The 19181-nt window shown below is 41.4% G+C and overlaps 1 protein-coding gene across 1 annotated transcript in view; it reads right to left on the reverse strand.

Moving 5' to 3' along the window:
- LOC128686402 (discoidin domain-containing receptor 2) overlaps positions 1–18913 on the reverse strand; it is a 72413-nt gene extending 53500 nt beyond the window's left edge. Inside the window, exon 1 of the mRNA XM_053773307.2 lies at positions 18773–18913. The gene's annotated coding sequence lies outside the window, so the exon portion shown is untranslated. The remainder of the gene's footprint in view (positions 1–18772) is intronic.
- Between the last annotated feature and the right edge of the window lie 268 nt (positions 18914–19181).

Genomic DNA, 19181 nt, shown 5'->3' on the forward strand with positions numbered 1-19181 from the left:
TCAGGGAAGGTAGCAACCTCTAGTGACCACCGACGATCAAGAAGTATGAAAGACGGAAGAAAACTCAGACGAGCGAGTATCCATATACATGTACATGCAATAAGATCACAGTAAACAGGTGATTTTAAAATATGCAAAACAACCACTGTGAAAGTAGTGAAATTCCAAGCGCTTTCGTGACTACTCACATTGTCAAGGAATTATGAAAGTAATACATCAAAGGAAGGCAATTAAAGGGCTTAGACTACACCTCACAGTCAACCCCCACAGTCAGGTGTTTCTTTGTTGTGGGGGTTACTGTGAGGTGTAGTCTAAGCCCTTTAATTGCCTTCCTTTGATGTATTACTTTCATAGTTCCTTGACAATGTGAGTAGTCACGAAAGCGCTTGGAATTTCACTACTCTTTCACAGTGGTTGTTTTGCACATGTACATGCATGTGTAGTGTGATCTAAGTGTAAGTAGAAGTAGCAAGACGTACTTGTTATCCTGTGTGTTTATGAGACAGAAAAGACACTAGGAATCCTACTATTGTGTAAAACAGCTACAGATGTCTGGTTCACACTCATCTGGCAGGACGGTAGTACCTCTCTGGGTGGCTGCTGTCTACCTACCTAATATTGTCAATTATCATTATTATTATTATTTTTCACGGGGATGAGCTCAAGACCTAAAGGAGAGAGAGAGAGAGAGAGAGAGAGAGAGAGAGAGAGAGAGAGAGAGATATCCACATTCCTGAGTGCACACAAGCAGTATATATCAGCGATTAAAGTGGCAGTGGAGCTCACAGCAGCCACTATGTTAAGTGTGTTGAGGCTATGTGGTGCGGTGAACTAAACGCTGGTGATTACCCGGGTCATGCCTGTAGCCAGCAGCATCAATGTGATGGATCGGTCGCCGAATATGGTGACTCTGGTGCCGGGAGGTGTTGACGATGTTGCTATAGAGAAGACACGGACAGACTGACTTCTGTGTTAAACTCACTCACTCACTGTCTGTCTGTCTGCCTGTGTCCCTATGTGTCCATCTCTGTCTCTGTCTTTCTGTCTGTCTCTCTCTCTCTAACACACCCAGTATAATTACAATATGTAATATGCAATCCAAGTTCCCCCTCTCCCATTACATAAAAGACGAAGATAATCTACAATCTCTGAGAGTCTCAGAGAACTCAAAATATTCTTACCCTACATAGAACCTACAAAGTGACTTTATTCTAGCCATAAAGAGCTTAAAGAAATTCTACTAACTCAAGGTCCTTTTAAAATACAGATTGGTGTAATAACGTGCAATAGTGGTATGAAACTCCGTGGTACGAGATGAAACACAAATGTGACTTACTGACAAATTTATTTAACAATAAAGTTCACAGCAATTCACAGCTATGAGAAATGATTGGGAAAACGCTGCAACTAAGGGATTTACTCACTTCAAGGAACTATTCACTCCCGTAAACTACTGGAGAGAATAGTTCACTATACGGAAATATTTACTCTGGGAAACTGTTCACTCTAGAAACTATTAACTCCAGTAAACCACTCAATCCAGGGAGCCATTTATTCACTCAATAGGAAATATTCGGTCCCGAAAACTCATCTTTAAGTTATGGCCAACATCAACAGAAATTATCCGTGGCTAACATCACGCATTATGAAATTCTTTTGAGTCGATGCTGGGAATTTCAACTTTCAAGTTCCGGAAAAAAGATCAATCCAGCCGCTCGAAACTTTTTAATCTTTTACGAAATCAAGAAAGTAACAGAAGAAAACCATGCAGGAAACATAAACAAAATTCGAAGGTTATAATAACAGAAGAAAATGAAGAAAACAACAGAAGAAGTCACGAATCAAGAGAAGAAAATCTCAAAAGCAATATAAGAATATAAGAAGTTTTAAAAGATAATCATGGAAAGAACAATTTGAAATTAACATATATGATAAACACTGAAATCACTACACACAGTTAAACACACATGAATGCAAACATGTACATACCTACACAGATACATGTAGGCTTTCTTGCCGTTACACGTAAGTTTAATTACACAAACACATACGTACACATTCATACATATAATACTCTACACACTCACAGGCATTCAACTCTATACATACGCACTGGAATCGATAAATATATTTCAATCTGGCTTCCAATATTTCATTCCCTATATTTCTCATTTATTCTTGTCATCGCAACCGTACCAGGCTTCGACGGTGCTTTCACCCCCGGATGACGATGACTGATTGGTCAAGCAGGAAATTGCTTTTGCTGTGATCATTTGCATCTTCCGTCTTTTACATACACTCCCGAAGCCATTTGCCCCTTTCTGATACTTCTCTTCTGAAGCTACCAAAAATGCTATATAATCAGCTAGGAGAAATTATGACGCCTCACTCTTAGTAACAGATTCATTAGTTCTTATAACCACTTCACTCTCGAAAACACTGGCAATTCGCACCTTTTACGACTCCCTTTATAGAGATAAATAACCACAGAAATATCGGATATCCTTGTAAAAACTCCACTAGCACTGAAAACTATACCGATCGCACTTTCCACACCTTTCGGCATCTTACCACTTATTCCACACATTTGCAAAACTAGCTACATCGCTTCCCCACCCACGCTTTCGCATGATTTTTCCAAATTCGTGAACAGTTCTTTTGTCTTACCTAAGTACAGTTAACTTAAGTGGTGAAGAGAGAACTACATGCACGAGCCTGGGCCTCCAGCAAGGTACAGCCTCTCGCTACCAGCTGTGCCTCGGGTTGAGATAGAGACCCTACTGAAGCATTACATCCAAGCGATATATTTTACTCAAGCTTTTGCAAAAATTTATTTTATAGAAATGATCTTAGCTATGGTATGATATTTTGTAATTTTTCTTCAAGATTACTAATAATTGGGTTCAATTTTACCACCGAATCGCTAATATTTACGGACCTCATATCAATCCTGCAGGCGGTAGCGCGAAAACATTTGGATTTACAATGATCTAGGAACTTGGCTCCGTCCACAAAAAAAAGCGAACTGATGCATATGAATAAATGACAATTTTAACAGAATCCTTTATGACAATTTCCTTTTTCGACACCACTAATAAAATCTTCATTTAAGTCTCCATCTTCACATGAAAACTATAATGGCTGGGGGTATACTTGAACCAACCCAAGTTAATATCTGTCAGAAAACCACCACTGGATCATCTTGGTGGGAAGTGAACTAAATCCTCAGTCAAGACAGTGATGACCTACTGGTGACCCACTTTGTTAAGATAGAAATACTAGATACAAACATACGAAGTTCCGTGGCTTGGTTGGTAACGCACTTAGCTCACATACTGAGTGTTCATGTTACGATCCCCGGCACGGGTGGAAACACTGGGCATGTTTCCTTACTCTTGTTGTGGGTCGCATCCTGGGGAGTATTACCTTCAATAGAGTTAGGCTTTGAAATGAGCTAAGATAACGGCATTAGCTTATAAAACCTATGTAAAAAAAAATTAGCTGCACGAACTATGGCACTGTTATCAGACTATGACAGGAAACAGTCTGTCTCCATCAATCATCGGAGACAGGAAAAGTTGTCGGGCCTGATAAGGTCAACACAAGATGCTACTGGGTTTAGCTAAGCATCGACCATCACATTTACCAACTGTGGCTCACACATGTGAAATGGCAGAAGAGTTAGGCGCCCAGCAGCTGGGAAAAAATTTCTGCCAATTGTTAACTAAGCTTAAGGAATAATTTCATCACAAATAAGAACATTCATTTATCTATCACATGTTTGCGTTTAATCGGCATTATAGCGAGCCTGGCCCAAGGCCGGGCTCCGGGAGTAGAAACTCTCGAAATTCATCAAAGGTATATCAAAGGTAAGGTATACCCAGAAACGGTCCGACTTCAGCTGATCTGTTGCAAAGTTAAATATGTCACTATCACCTAGGTCCTAGAAATCTTTGCTGGTTCGGTTACTTCCTCTTTCCGTTAATTGTTCTCTGATTATTCCCCCGTCTCAAACCAGACCTTAGAAATTGAAGAGAAATAAGAACAAATGAAAAACACACTGGAAAGTTTCAAGTGTTCTAAAGGCCTACCTTAACTTACCTTTGACGGGCTGAAGATCTTTGTAAAAATTATCTGCCATTTTTACCTATCCATTAGAAATAAAGAAAACGGATAGTCGTCCTGACAGTGTTAAACGGTCAACAGGGCGTCCATTTCCCACTCATATAACAGGAGAGTAAAACCTCCCTGGATGCTTGTTGGTAACCAGATTACTGGTTCAGTTCTACATGTACTTAGCAACAGTAACAGTCTCTAAGGTTTACTTCTTAAGGTAATTTCTGTATACAGTCTTCCATTCATGTCGTTGAATTTGTATTGATAAAGCCACTGGATGGCGAAACGTCTTCAATAAAGATATCCAGATGTTGCACAGGTGTCCAATTTTCATCAGTTCGTAACAGATTAGAATCTGAAAGCTATCAAGCTGACGCCAGCGTAGCTCTGGAGTGCTTCGTCCCTTGATATGGAATGTTTGTTATGAAACAAGACGCGCATCAATCGACCTCACTTTGACAGTATCCTCATCAAAGATGTCATTCCATCAACGTCGAATTATTACTTGGCTGGTGATGAATAAGAACACGTTGTAACTTCAGACATAAAAACTCAAGTAAACATAATAACTGAAAGGACCAACTGAAAGATTTCTCTAACGTTACCTTTTATCGTATATACATGTTCCAATGTATTCAGTAATGTTTATTCCTAAGCAGTTTAGGGGTGTCAGTTGAGAGATGGAAAAGGTAACAGCTTATTTGCCTGTAAAATATTGCAGGAACTCCCACCCATAATCTTGTACAGTCCTTCCTTGAAGAAAAAAGAGAAAACATAATCTGCAAACAATAAATGTCTGCCCCATAAGAGAAATAAAAGCATGAAAATTAAAATACGCTCAGGTTGTCCAGGTTACATTAATTCTTCACTGCTAGTGCCAGTATAACCCAATATGGTCCTTTGTAACTTACGTTCGCCAGACGCTGATACGCCAGACACTGCTAAGACAGATATTGATATTGTAGACATTGTTACGCCAGACACTGCTTTGCTAGATACTGCCACTCCAGACATCGCTTCGCCAGACGCTATTACGCCAAACACTTAACCTATACACTGCTACGCCAGACACTGTTATGCCAGATACTGCCACTCCATACACCGTTATGAGAGACACTTCTAGGTCAGGCACTGCTACTCCAGACACTTCTAGGTCAGGCACTGCTACTCCAGACACTTCTATGCCGGGCACTGCTACTTTAGACACTGCTACTCCAGTCACTACGCCAGTCGCTGCTATGCCAAACGTTGCTACACCTGACACTGCTGAGTTCATACGAGTTGTGAAGGTTCTCTGTACATTTTCAAGTTCCACAATTTCGCCAGCCTCGAAGTGTCCGTTAGTATTACGAACGAGTGTCCTTAACAATATCATCACTGGCTTGTCATCCTTTATTTTGATAGTTTTAAGCTGGGATACGCCAGGGTAGGTTGAGTTCGGCCTGGTTACATTAGGTTGGGTTAGACTATGTTATTTATCGATAATTGGACCAGTAAATAATGAACGTATTCGCCAACAATAATTATAATAATAATAATAATAATAATAATAATAATAATAATAATAATAATAATAATAATAATAATAATGATAATTGATACCAACATGAACAACATACGAAGCCAAGTGGACTGCACTGTATATGATGTAGCTTCAAACCTCTTTGGAGGATTCTGCTCAAGGAGACGTGCAGTTTCGATCCTCCGTCTGCTAATCACTGCATGGTCCCTGAGCAGATTTAGTGGTCACCTTTTTTTTTGTACCACAATAGAAGCGACCAGTGGCGGGTGAGTTACGTTCAGGGAAGATCAATGCAACATTCAAATGGGGGAAGAGAATTACCTTCAGAAGTTGGAATTATATACACTGCAGGGAATGAGTTACATTCAGACTGAGAAATTAACTACATTCTAGGAAGAGCGTGCGTTACATTCAGGGGAAGAGTGAGTTATCCAAAGGGTGAAAATGAGTTACCTTCAGGGTAGGGAAAGACTTACTTTCAGAAGGAATGAGTTACATTCTGCTGGGAAAATGAGTTATATTCTGGGAAAGAGCAAGTATAATTAGTGGTGAGAATAAGTTACATTTTAGGGAGGGAATGAGCTCTCGTCATGAAAGGAATGAGTTACATTGATGAGGAAACGTGATTAATTCAAAGGGATGCAATGGGTAACTCATCCTCAGGAAAGACGATGAGTTACTCTTCAATGTGGGAAAAGAATCACCTGCGTCTGTGTTGCCGATGACGTAAAGCTAATAAAAATAAAAACGGAAGTGAATAGAGACAGGCTAGAGCAAGACTTGGACAAGCTGCAGGGGTGGTCAGACAAGTGAATACTGGAGTTCAACCCAAATAAGTGTAAGTTCGTGAAAACTGGGGATGAGGAGAGGTCAGGAACGCAGTAAGGCTTAAGAAGCGAGAAATTAAAAATGTTGATAAAGGAGAAAGCTTGGAGTAGGCTTCACACGCCAGGGGTGCACATCAGTCACATAACATCTACAGCATATGCGAGGTTAACCAATCCCGGAGAGGCCTTCGGAAACCTCAGTAAATACCACTTTTTGCATGACATAGGACATTCTTGTCATGGAGTATGCAGCACCAGCAAGGAACCTTCCACACCTGGTCAAGCGTGTATGAAAACTCGACAAGGTCCTGAGGATTGCAACGAAGCTGAGGCTTCATATAAGGACAGGCTAAATAAAATGAATTCCACGAATTTAGAAGATTGAAGAACTAGGAAAAACATGATTACGAAGCACATGATACTCGGTGCATTTGACAGAACAGAGGCAGACAAACTGCTTGAAATTCGAGGTAAAGTGACGAGGTATTCAAGATGGATGTTAAAGACACAGATGAGGCCTGGTCTCAGACCGAGCAGCGGGGGCGTTGACCCCCGAAACCCTCTCAAGGTAAACTCCAGGTAAACAGGGAAGTTAGGATGGTAACGAAGTGGGATGACCAAGATGAAGAAGCAGAGGTATATTTGATACGCAGTTTCCAAGAGTAAGAATGGGTGCGATCGTACTTGAAGAGGAGGGGCCAGGAGCTCAGACTCAACTACCGCAGACGTAACTCGGTGAATACAACACACACACAGACACAGGCAGGCAGGCAGGCAGGCAGGCAGGCAGGCAGGCAGGCAGACAGACAGACAGACAGACAGACAGACAGACAGACAGACAGACAGACAGACACACACACACACACACACACACACACACACACACACACCTGTGGGAAACTTGGTCAGCCAGCACGTGTCCAGAGAAGCGGGGAATTAACCCGTAATTACTGCTGGGACACACGATATCGACCCCCCTGGATGCTGCCTCCTAGCCGGTGGGATGAGAGAGAGAGAGAGAGAGAGAGAGAGAGAGAGAGAGAGAGAGAGAGAGAGAGAGAGAGAGAGAGAGAGAGAGAGAGAGAGAGAGAGAGAGAGAGAGGGAGGGAGGGAGCGATGGTGGGAGGAGGAGAGTGTGGTACCAGGGCCTCTTGGAAAAATTGCAAGCACTGGGAACTGCAGGCTCTACCTACGTCTCCACAGTGATTACCTTCATGGTAGATCTCTAAGGGTAATTCTCAATGGGACAGAATCAGCAAGACATCCTATTGGGGCAAGTGTTCACAGGGAAGTGTACTGGGATCATTGTTATGGAATGTCTACTTCAATGACCTTCATCTCATCCCAGAATCCCATGCATATGCAGACGACTGTACAATGACATTTACTTATCGAAGAGAAGAAATGCCAGCTACTCTAAGCTATATCAATCACCAGCTAAGAACTATATCAGCTTGGGGAAACCGATGGCAAGTAACATTTGCACCTGAGAAAACATAAATGATGATGATCTCTAGGTACCATGATGGTAATGCCGGAGCAGTAGTAAGTATGAATGGGAAAGTATTGGTACCTGGGGAAGAAGTCGATATGCTTGGGGTGAAATTTGACTCCAAACTGACCATGAAGAACCACGTTGTAAATCATGCAAACAAGGGAGCCAGGAATCTTACAGCACTTCGACGTATCTCGCATCTGCTTGATGCACAAGTACACTCACACCCTGAGTACGCTCCACTTTCTTTGTTTGCCTGCCCCACCCCCCTCATTTGCGATTGTTTGACAGAGTAGAGAATAGAACAAGACGTTTCGTTTATCGCCTGGACCCATCCTGGATAGATCTGTCATTTCAGCAGAGCCTTCAACACAGGAGGGATGTGGGTGGCCTTACTGTTATGTACAAGGCCAACATTGTCAAAGTACCACATTTGGATCCACTTCGAGGACAGCGTGAGGCAAGCTTCTATACCACAAGACGGGCAGAAAGCAGCAGCTTCACTCTGGCTGTACCCTTCTCCAGAACATCACTTCATCTGAGATCATTTATCCCCAGGATGACTCGAGTATGGAACATATTCGTACAGCATTATGACGTCAACGATATAAAGTCAGTTGATCAAGTGAAAATGCTGGCCCACAGATGGCTCCAACTTCATCCTGTTCCCTACTTGTATGTTTCTATTACAACCCAGGAGTCCAAAAGGCCTGTTATGTAGGTAACAGCTCTTAGCTTGTCAATAAAGCTAGGGATCCTTAACCTAACCTTGTCAAACCCTGTGTGAAAAAGATAGATAGATAGATAGAGAGAGAGAGAGAGAGAGAGAGAGAGAGAGAGAGAGAGAGAGAGAGAGAGAGAGAGAGAGCAGCAGAGCCTTCAACACAGGAGTGATGTGGGTGGCCTTACTGTTATGTACAAGGCCAATATTGTCAAAGTACCACACTTGGATCCACTTCGAGGACAGCGTGAAACAAGCTTTTATGCCACAAGACGGGCAGAAAGCAGCAACTTCACTCTGGCTGTACCCTTATCCAGAACATCACTCCATCTGAGATCATATATACCCAGGATGACTCGAGTATGGAACATATTCGTACAGCATAATGATGTCAACGAGATAAAGTCAGTTGATCAAATGAAAATGCTGGCCCACAGATGGCTCCAACTTCATCCTGCTCCCTACTTGTATGTCTCATAACAATAAAAATGCTTTTAAATGAGCTGATGTAGGTAACAGCTCTTAGTTTTCCAATAAAGTTAGGAATCCTTAACCTGTAAATAGCTTGTCAATAAAGCTAGGGACGAGGAATCCACAAACTATTTCCTTCATGTTCCATGATTATACAAAGCTAACTCTTCATATATTCACAGGAATATCCTCCCCTCTCTCCCCCTCTTTCCCCAACCACTCCCCCACCCACTCCCCTCCCTCTCTCTTCCTTCAGGACCACCCTCTCACAGTCTCCTCCTCTTATACAATCTTCCTCACACCCCTCCGCTGTCTCCCCTCTCCCTCATCCCACTATTAACGCTCCACCTCCAACCCCTATTGTAAATGTCTCCCTTCCTCCCTCCTCCATATTGACTGTTCCTTCCCCCTCCCATGCTAAGCATCCTTCCCTGAAGCCTCAACTGAAAGTATGCAGCGGTCCTGTACGGTTGATTTAACCGTCTTATTCAGCATTATCTACCTATCATTCACATTATCTACCTATCATTCACACATTATCTACCTATCATTCACACCCATTCTTCCCACCTATCATTCACACCCATCCTCTATCAGTCCCACCCTTTAATCCCTCCCACACGTCTCCCGCCCATCTGTTAAAAATACACCCACCCCACCCCTCCCTCACAACCCCCCCACCCCTCCCACCTGCTCTGCACGATTCATTTCAATCCTCAAAATTTATAACTAATGAAATAAATACTTCATTTGTATTGCTTTAACTGTCTTCATTCTCCTTTCTTCGTGGCGCTGCTTTCACTCTGCCTTTATCTTTATGTAAGCGATTTTAATGCCATATTGGTTGGGGGATGAAGTAAATGGGACAGAGTGGGGGGGAGACGGAAGGGGACTTGAGGGTGAGGGTTTAGCGAGCCACTAATCAGTCTAAAGTTCGACAATCCAAATGATTTTTTCATGAATGAGCCTCAGAGCTTCATCAATGTATGCCAGATTTCCGACATTACCCTAACTTCGATAGACTTCGAGAAAGTCATTGACAACATGCCCATGCACTCAGCCCCAGGCCTAGACTCGTGGAACACTGTATTCATTAAGAACTGCGAGAAACCCCTCTCATGTGCCCTAAGTACACTATGGAGAAGGAGCTTGGACATGAGTGAAATTCCACAGTCACTAAAAACAACGGATATAGCCCCATTCCACAAAGGTGGCAGCAAAGCATTAGCTAAGAACTACAGACTAATAGCTCTAATGTCCCACATCGCAAAAACCTTTGAAAGGGTGCTAAGACGAATGATTGCGAACCACTTGGATTCCCCAAAAATGCACAATCCAGGGCAACATGGGTTCAGAGCAGGTCGCTCCTGCCTCTCGCAACTGCTGTATCTACTTGGATGCACTGGAAGAAAAACAATGCAGATGTAATATACACAGACTTTGCTAAAGCCTTTGCCAAGTCCGATCACGGCGTAATAGCACACAAAATACGGGCTAAAGGAATAACTGGCAAAGTGGGGAGATGGATCTTCAACTTTTTAACCAATCGAACACAAAGAGTAATTGTCATCAGTTAAATCAGAAGCTGCCATAGTGAAAAGCTCTGTTCCACAAGGCACAGTACTCGCCCCCATCTTGTTTCTCATCCTTATATCAGACATAGAGAGAGATGTAATCCACAGCACCGTGGCATCCTTTGCAGATACTAGGATTCGCATGAGACTTATCTATTGATGACATGGTTAACCTCCAAGAAGATATAAACCAAGTTTTCCAATGGGCAACGGAAAACAACGTGATGTTCAATGAAGACAAATTCCAACTACTCCGTTACAAAAAACTGGAGGAGATAATAACTAGAACTGAATATACTAAAAACTCTGATCATACAACAGAGCGGAAAAATAATGTGAGAGACCTGGGAGTGGTAATGTCTGCTAATCTCCAGGTCTCACTTTCAAGGACCACGATAGTGCCACGACCACAACTGCAAAGAAAATGATAGAATGGATAATGACAACATTCAAAACAAGCGAGGCCAAGCCAGTGATGATTCTTTTCAAATCACTTGTTCTCTCTAGGCTGGAATATTGCTATACATTAACATCTCCGTTCAAAGCAGGTGAAATTGCAGATCTAGAGGGTGCATAGAGAACCTTTACTGCACATATAAGTTCTATGAAACATCTGAACTACTGGGAACGCTTGGAAGCACTTGACCTGTAATCATTGGGAACGCAGGCGAAATATATCATAATCTACACTTCGAAAATCCTAAAAGGAATGGTCCCGAATCTGCACACAGGAATCACTCCCTACGAAAATAAAAGATTGGGCAAAGTATCCCCAATGAAAAGTAGGGGCGCCATTGGTACACTAAGAGAAAAAACCATAAGTGTCCGGGGCCCGAGACTGTTCAACAGCCTCCCACCATGCATAAGGGGAATTACCAATAGACCCCTGGCTGTTTTCAAGAGGGATCTGGACAGATACTTGAAGTCGGTGCCGGATCAACCGGGCTGTGGTGCGGCCAGCAGTAACAGCCTGGTTGATCAGGCCCTGATCCACCGGGAGGCCTGGTCGTGGACCGGGCCGCGGGGGCGCTGATCCCCAGAATGTTCTCCAAGTAGACTCCAGGTAAGGGGACTTGAGGGTGACGGTTTGAGGGGGGAATGGCGAGGGAGGGGAGGATGGCGGTTAGAGGGTAAGGGAAAGATAGGTAAAAGGGTGAGGGGAGAGTGAGATAGGGAAGAAATGAGGGGTGGACGGGTGAGAGTGAGGGGCGGTAGAGCTGGTAAGGGGTGATGGACCAACAAAAGCCTAGCTAACTAGCTTTTTTTTGACATCCTACAGAGCTTATTATTTATCAATACCTATCACATATATATACACTCAAAGATATATAGCACAGCACTTGTTACTTGATAATATATAGCAGCAGACAATTATTATCCCATGTTGAACTTCAACTGATACGTTTACCACATCCTACGCAGCCTAATCTGTCATGTCATGTCTGTCATGTCACTTCCACTGCCATGTCTAGTCATATCTACCCTCGTAATATCAACTGTTATGTGGTGGATCAGTCAACAATAGAATCAACAGTCAATACCTGCCCGGGGGCGTGTAATAATCCACGCCTGGGGGCGTGTAATAATCCAGTATTTGATTGCAAATATTGGATAGAAAAACTATCGTTGAAATAACGCATATATATAATTCTATCTCCGCTTTGCTTGTTTCGCTGATTACTATGACTGGGAGCTGTCATAAATATTTTCCTGTATATTATTTGGACAGTGTCCATCGCCTGTTGCTGACGAGCTGTCTCAGAAACAGGGCAATATGTACGTGATCAGGAAGGGGCAGTGAGGGAGGGGAGGTGAGTACCAAGGGAAAGGAAGGAAAGCGAGGGAAGGGGAAGCAGGGAGGGGTGTAGTTGGGAAGGGAAGGGAAAGTGTGAAGAAAGTGAAAGGAGCACAGATTAGGTATCTTTCTCTTTAAATAAAAAAAATGCTAAGGTAAAAGACACTAGCACCGATAGTTTAAAGCCGATCAGGAAAAGCATTCTCTAGCTATTACACAGCAACTAGTATCACAGCTGATTTAACAAAACACGCAAATTAGGGCTTACAGGAAGAAATCCAAATATTCTTTCTTGAAGCCTTTTTATCCACTTCTCCGAGGCTATGGGTCCCACAATTTACACCGAAGGTGGACCCTATCTATCTATCTATCTATATATATATATATATATATATATATATATATATATATATATATATATATATATATATATATATATATATATATGTAGATGAATGGTTCAGAGAACCGACACGTTGATAAATTAGACACATGTGCAACTCTTGGAGATGGAATTAAAGCAGCAGGTGAGATCACAACATTGAATAAGGGAAAATTTAGGTCATCCAGTATCAATCACGTAGCGATTTAACCTATTTTTTAAACTTTGTGTTATGGAGGGTATGTCTAATATATTCGATAGTATGTTTGACGGTATGCTGAATTTAACATACCGTCAACCGTCTATACAACTAATTTACGATATCATTATGTCTATTAATCGCCGCTTACGGTTTACCTCACATATGTAACTCTATACCGAATTATACTGTATAACTCTAATGCTTTTCTCCCGTGTTCGTATGATCATACACATGATCATGTGAGGCATGTCCTAATTACTCAACCATCCCCAACTCGTGTATAAATCTAATATGAAATCTACACTAATTTGTCTTACCGTGAGGCTGCCTGGGTGTTTGTTTACGCCATCCGCAACGCCTACAAACCCGTGTTTTCCTGTGTCCTTTCGATTTTTGTAATTTCAAATTTTTTTCGAAATGAGTAAATTTTTGCGAGTTGTGTCTTAGATATTTTCAGCACCTTATTCATATTCATGTATTTCGTATATTTGTCATATCTGCCCTAACTTTTTTTAGTAAATATAATATTAATGTTCTTGACCTATATGGAGAAAATTCCTAATGCCGGGATTTAACTTTGTCATCTTTTCCTGCATGCTTGCCAGCGTGTTTATATCCATTATGTAATATGAACGTCAAAATTGCGTCTCATAATCTAAATGCGGCCTTGTTAAAGAAGATCAGTCAGATCAAGCAGGCTGTGATGGAATTTGGGCCAGCCGGACGCCAACAACAACTGCCCGGTTGACTACCTTTATCTTTGATATATCTTTGATGAGTTTCCAGAGTTTCCCTACTCCTGGAGTCCGGCCTTGTTCCAGGCTTGTGTGGTGCTGACCAGGCAAGCACCAGAGAACATTGACCACAGGTCAGGTTGAGGTAGTAGAAACCAGTCACAGGTATATCACAGGTAAGACGTATAAGATAACCATGACGCTTACATTGGTTATAATTCTTGATATAAACCCAAGTAAACCATCTTAAACAGTTTTCTAAACATCATTTTTGTCTTTGTTCAAACGAACTCTATTTTTATACTTCTATTTTCTTCTCATTAGGTTTAATATAGTGATTTATTTATTTTATAGGAATCATGACTGTTTTCTTTCCAAGGGGTTACGACCTCACTTTTATTCTCACTGAACTGCGTCTGCCACTTCTGTGTCAAAGTCAACCATCTAAGTCAACCGAGTAACAAAATTTCTTCCTATTTCTCGAGATTATATAATTATCAAGCTTATTTATTTCATTAGTCCTTTATCTAAACGGATATCGAAGAGGAAATCGGACATCTTCACCAGGTGCCAGATCAACCAGGCTATGATGGATATGTGGGGCAGCGAGCCTCCAGCAGCAACAACCTGGTTGACCAGGCTAGCACTAGACGAACCTGGCCCATGGCCGGGCTCTGGGAGTAGAAACTCATCAAAGGTATGTCAAAGATAAAAGTAGCAGTTAGGGGGTCATCACAAACTTCTGCTAATCACTATTTGTGACTGGTCCCCTTTCTGATTTCTTCTAATTTATGCACGTTCCCTGTATCCCATCCGTCAGTCTGCCTCGACCCAAGAGAGCGACCGTGCTCGGCAATTTTTCGCGTCTCTTGTGTGGTATCCTCTCATAGCTCAGTGGAAGCTCGGATAAACCACTTTAATTTTGTAAAAGTAGCTCAAGCTATGTTGAACATACGTCATTCTGCCCCCGTTCCTCTTGTTCATGTATAGCTGTGGTATAGCTTTTATCCATGTGTATAGCACTCAACATGCAAGTTCTGACTCTTTTAATGAAACCTGGTTTCAGTTATTGTAATTATTATTGTTATTATTATTTTCATGTGAAAGAGGTTACCCCGTAGGGAATCACTGCACCTGGGATTGAGAGGGAATTAAGCTTTGTCCTAGTTAGGGAAGACGAGCTCCAGTTCCTGGAGTCAAGAGCCCTACATAGGCATCAAGACACGTTCCTTGATGGGTCAGTTACTCCAATAAGGCATGATTGCGCACATGCAAATAGTCTTAATTCGCTTGTTTTATTCATTTGACTCTGTTTTTTGTATACATCTTGAAAAGGTTTTTGCCTTTTGTCTTTTCCAAATCTTATTTTTTTTTTTTTGTGTTAACTCCTTTAAGAAAGTCCTTTGTTACTTTGGAGAAGAAGCTTCAGATAATATTTCGGTCCGATATGGACCATTATCAAACTGTGATTGATATACTTTTATTTATCAACTTCATTATTTTAATATTTTTTTTCTATTATGTTCTTGAATTTGTATTGATGAAGCCACTGGATGGCGAAACGTCTACAAATAATGATACCCAGATGTTGCACATCCATCTAAATCTTCACCCTAAAAAGATGTCCTACTGCTATGTATTCATGTTATGTTTGCCATAGTAACTCCTTAATAATCTTAGTCATAAACCTGTGCACTAATATGTCGCCCCTTTCTTAACTCTTAATGGAAAAAGATCATCTGGAAAAAGATGATCTTTCTAAGGAAGGCCTGGTCATGAACCGGGCCGCGGGGGCGTTGATCCCCGGAATGCCCCAGGTAAACTCCAGGTAAGGCTCCTAATGCTTGTGATTAGCTTAATCCTCCTTCTGTACTTAATATAAACTTTTGAAGACGATAACATGGAGGCTAGAACTGCATGTTAATTCTTGAACATTAAAATGGTATAAAATACCGACAGGTTGTTAGGTAAGACACATATGCAACAGTTAGGCAACTTTATTTCGAAACGTTTCGCCTGCACAGTAGGCTTCTTCAGTCGAGTAAAGAAAAGTTGATAGAACCAGAAGAGACTTGAAGACGATGTAATCAGTCCATCACCCTTGAAGTTTTGAGGTGGTCAGTCCCTCAGTCTGGAGAAGAGTATTGTTCCATAGTCTGAAACAACATTGAGTTGAAGTGACAGGATGGAGCCTTATATACTCTTCTCCAGACTGAGGGACTGATCACCTCAAAACTTCAAGGGTGATGGACTGATTACATCGTCTTCAAGTCTCTCTCTTTACTCGACTGAAGAAGCCTTCTGTGTAGGCGAAACGTTTCGAAATAAAGATACCTAACTGTTGCATATGTGTCTTACATGTTAATTCTTAAAAGCTTATTACGCTTATATGATTAAAGCAATCATGTACTTAATGCAACCACTCTATAAAACTGAACTTATGAGTCAGTAAAAACACCTTTACATTTAGTCTAAATAAGGCTTGCTTTCAAGACAGAACCTTGGAGCATTCCACCCGCAACAGTACACTACAACGAAGTTACTAAATTTAAATAATCACACCATTTTTTGATCAGAATCAAGTCATAATCCAGTGCTATGCTAAAGTCGAGGCATATATGAAATTATTTTCTATTCTCTACCGTTTCAAAAGAATTTGAGAAGCATAAGTGTAATCTGGGAATCTCTTATTAATCTGCGTCTTTCGAATCGAGTATAAAATATATGCAAGTATGACTTCCACATAATAGATGTTAAATAGACTTCATGATAGCGTGATTTTAATGCTCCATTTCTCATTTGTAAAGCCGGTGCTGGAGTCCTCTACTACTTTCACTAGTGCCAGTTATTGTAGGATCGAGGTAAATAAGGAACATACTTAAATTCGTATGTCTGACTACGAACTTTGTTCCGAAAACTATTACCATACTTCCGAAAGTCGTTCATTTAACTATATTTATTTTCGGAAACTCACCTTGTTCTTCCCTAACAGAATAAAAAAACATTTATAGTACAACCCATTCGAGTTTTCCTTACTGCTAGTAATGTCACAGGCCCTTTATGCCTTTGATGCGTTCACGATAAAAGAGTTCTTCTAATTTACATTCATTCCAATTTACATTGGGAATTTTCGCATTTCTGTATTCCTCGGAGCAAGACACTTTTATAATTAACGAGCCTTAACCCAAGACAGAACTCTCAACAATGCATTCAACCTGAACTTAGGAAAACAATGGTTTGGTAACAAAGTTGTAGGTAAGCTGAGGAGTGCCAACCAATCCACTAGTGCTGAAGTCTGCTACTCACTATGGTGGCAGTCACCTACTCAACAGTGCTGAAGTCGACTACCCTAATTTAAAATAAATTCACTGAGTTTTGGGGGTTATCTTAGGTAATTTACATCATGCATGATAATTGAACTTTTATGCTGTACCTGTACTTAAATAAACTTACTCAGTAGTCCTGAAGTCGACTACTCAATAATGCTGAAGTAGTCTACACATTGAGATGATTTTCTGCCTGGAGTCTACCTGGAGGGTATTCCAGAGATCAACGCCCCTGCGGCCCGGTCCATGACCAGGCCTCACGGTGGATCAGAGTTTGATCAACGAGGCTGTTACTGCTGATCCGGTACTGACTTTAGGTATCTGTCCGGCTCCCTCTTGAAGGTAGCCAGGGGACTATTGGCAATTCCCCTAATGGCTGGTGGGAGGCTGTTTAACAGTCTTGGATCCCGGACACTTACTGTGTTTTCTCTTAGTATACTAATGGCGCCCCTATTTTTCATTGGAGGATATGCTGCACCGCCTGCGAAGTCTTTTGCTTTCGTAGGGAGTGATTTCTGTGAGCAGATTAGGGACTAGTTCCTCTAGGATTTTCCAGGTGTAGATTATGATGCATATCTCTCGCCTGCGCTCCAGTGAGTACAAGTCAAGTGTTTCCAAGTGTTCCCAATATATTTGTTAAGGTGTTTGATGGAACTTACATGTGCAGTAAAGGTTCTCTGTAAATTCTCTAAGATCTGCGATTTCACCTTTCTTGAATGGAGATGTCAGTGTACAGCAGTATTCCCTACAAAGAACAAGTGATACAAAAAGGATCACCACTGGCTTGGTATTACTTGTTTTGAACGTTCTTATTATCCATTCTGTCATTTTCCTCGCAGATGTGATAGTGGCACTGTTATGATCCTTGAAGGAGAGATCCTTACACATTGCCAGTCCTAGGGCCTTCACATTACTTTTTCGTTCTGTGTGATCAGTTTATAGTATACTCAGTTCTAGCTATTATTTCCTCCAGTTTTCCAAAACGGAATAGTTAGAGTTTGTCTTCATTGAACATCATAGTGATCTCCGTTGCCCATTAGGAAAGTTGGATTATCTTCTTGGAGATTTACAGTGTCCTCAATGGATGATACTCTCATGCAGATCCTAGTATCGTCTGCAAAGGATGATACAGTGCTATTGTTTACATCTCTGCCTATTAAGCAGAGCATCTACTGACGCCGAGTAGAGCCTTTCACTAGTGCTGAGGTCAGCCACTTAGTTTTAATGAGTAGATTATGTATTCCCTAGTGCTGAAGTCATTTACTTGTTAGTGTTTAAACCATCTACTAGCTGTTGTTAAAATCATCTACTCAATTGTGTTGAAGCCATGTAAATATTGATGAGTAGATCATCACTCACTATTTGTTGAGTAAATCTACTCAAGTACTGAGTAGATAATCTACACGCTGGCAATGAGTAAATTATTTTCAACTATCTACCATGTGTTTCAGGTTTTCCATAAGAAAACAAGACAATAGTACGAGCAAAGTGGAATAAATATACATAAAACTGAGCTTAAGAAAAATCCTAGGAAGTTAATTGTCACTTAGGGGAAAACTTTTGAAATTTCAAGTTTTAAATTATAACAAACTTTTGGGTAAACTTACCAGAGACTGGAAATTTCAGTGGCCTTTCTCGAATTATTTTTTTTTAAATCCACTGATGTTGTAAACTCACAGAAAAAAGAGGATATATTTTCAACACACAGGTAAGAATCTCACATCACAAGCGGGGAAACACATGAAGATGTCTTGTAAAAGTCGTCAGTTAGAAGCGAAGTCCACTGACAACAACGGTCAAAGAGTTTCTCTCAAGTGGCGGAGCGTGCGAGAGACACAACCCCACTCCGTCACTTACGGCTAGACACTGACTGCGTTTGGTCGACCTGCGCCCAGCCAGTGTGAGGCAGCCATCATTACCCCTATACCCCCCCAACACACACACACACAGTATATATACACACACACATATACAAGCACGCATATACAACAGGCCGAGTGTCTAATCGACATGTGC

The sequence above is a fragment of the Cherax quadricarinatus genome, chromosome 17 (assembly GCF_038502225.1).
Source record: "Cherax quadricarinatus isolate ZL_2023a chromosome 17, ASM3850222v1, whole genome shotgun sequence".
NCBI lineage: Eukaryota > Metazoa > Arthropoda > Malacostraca > Decapoda > Parastacidae > Cherax > Cherax quadricarinatus.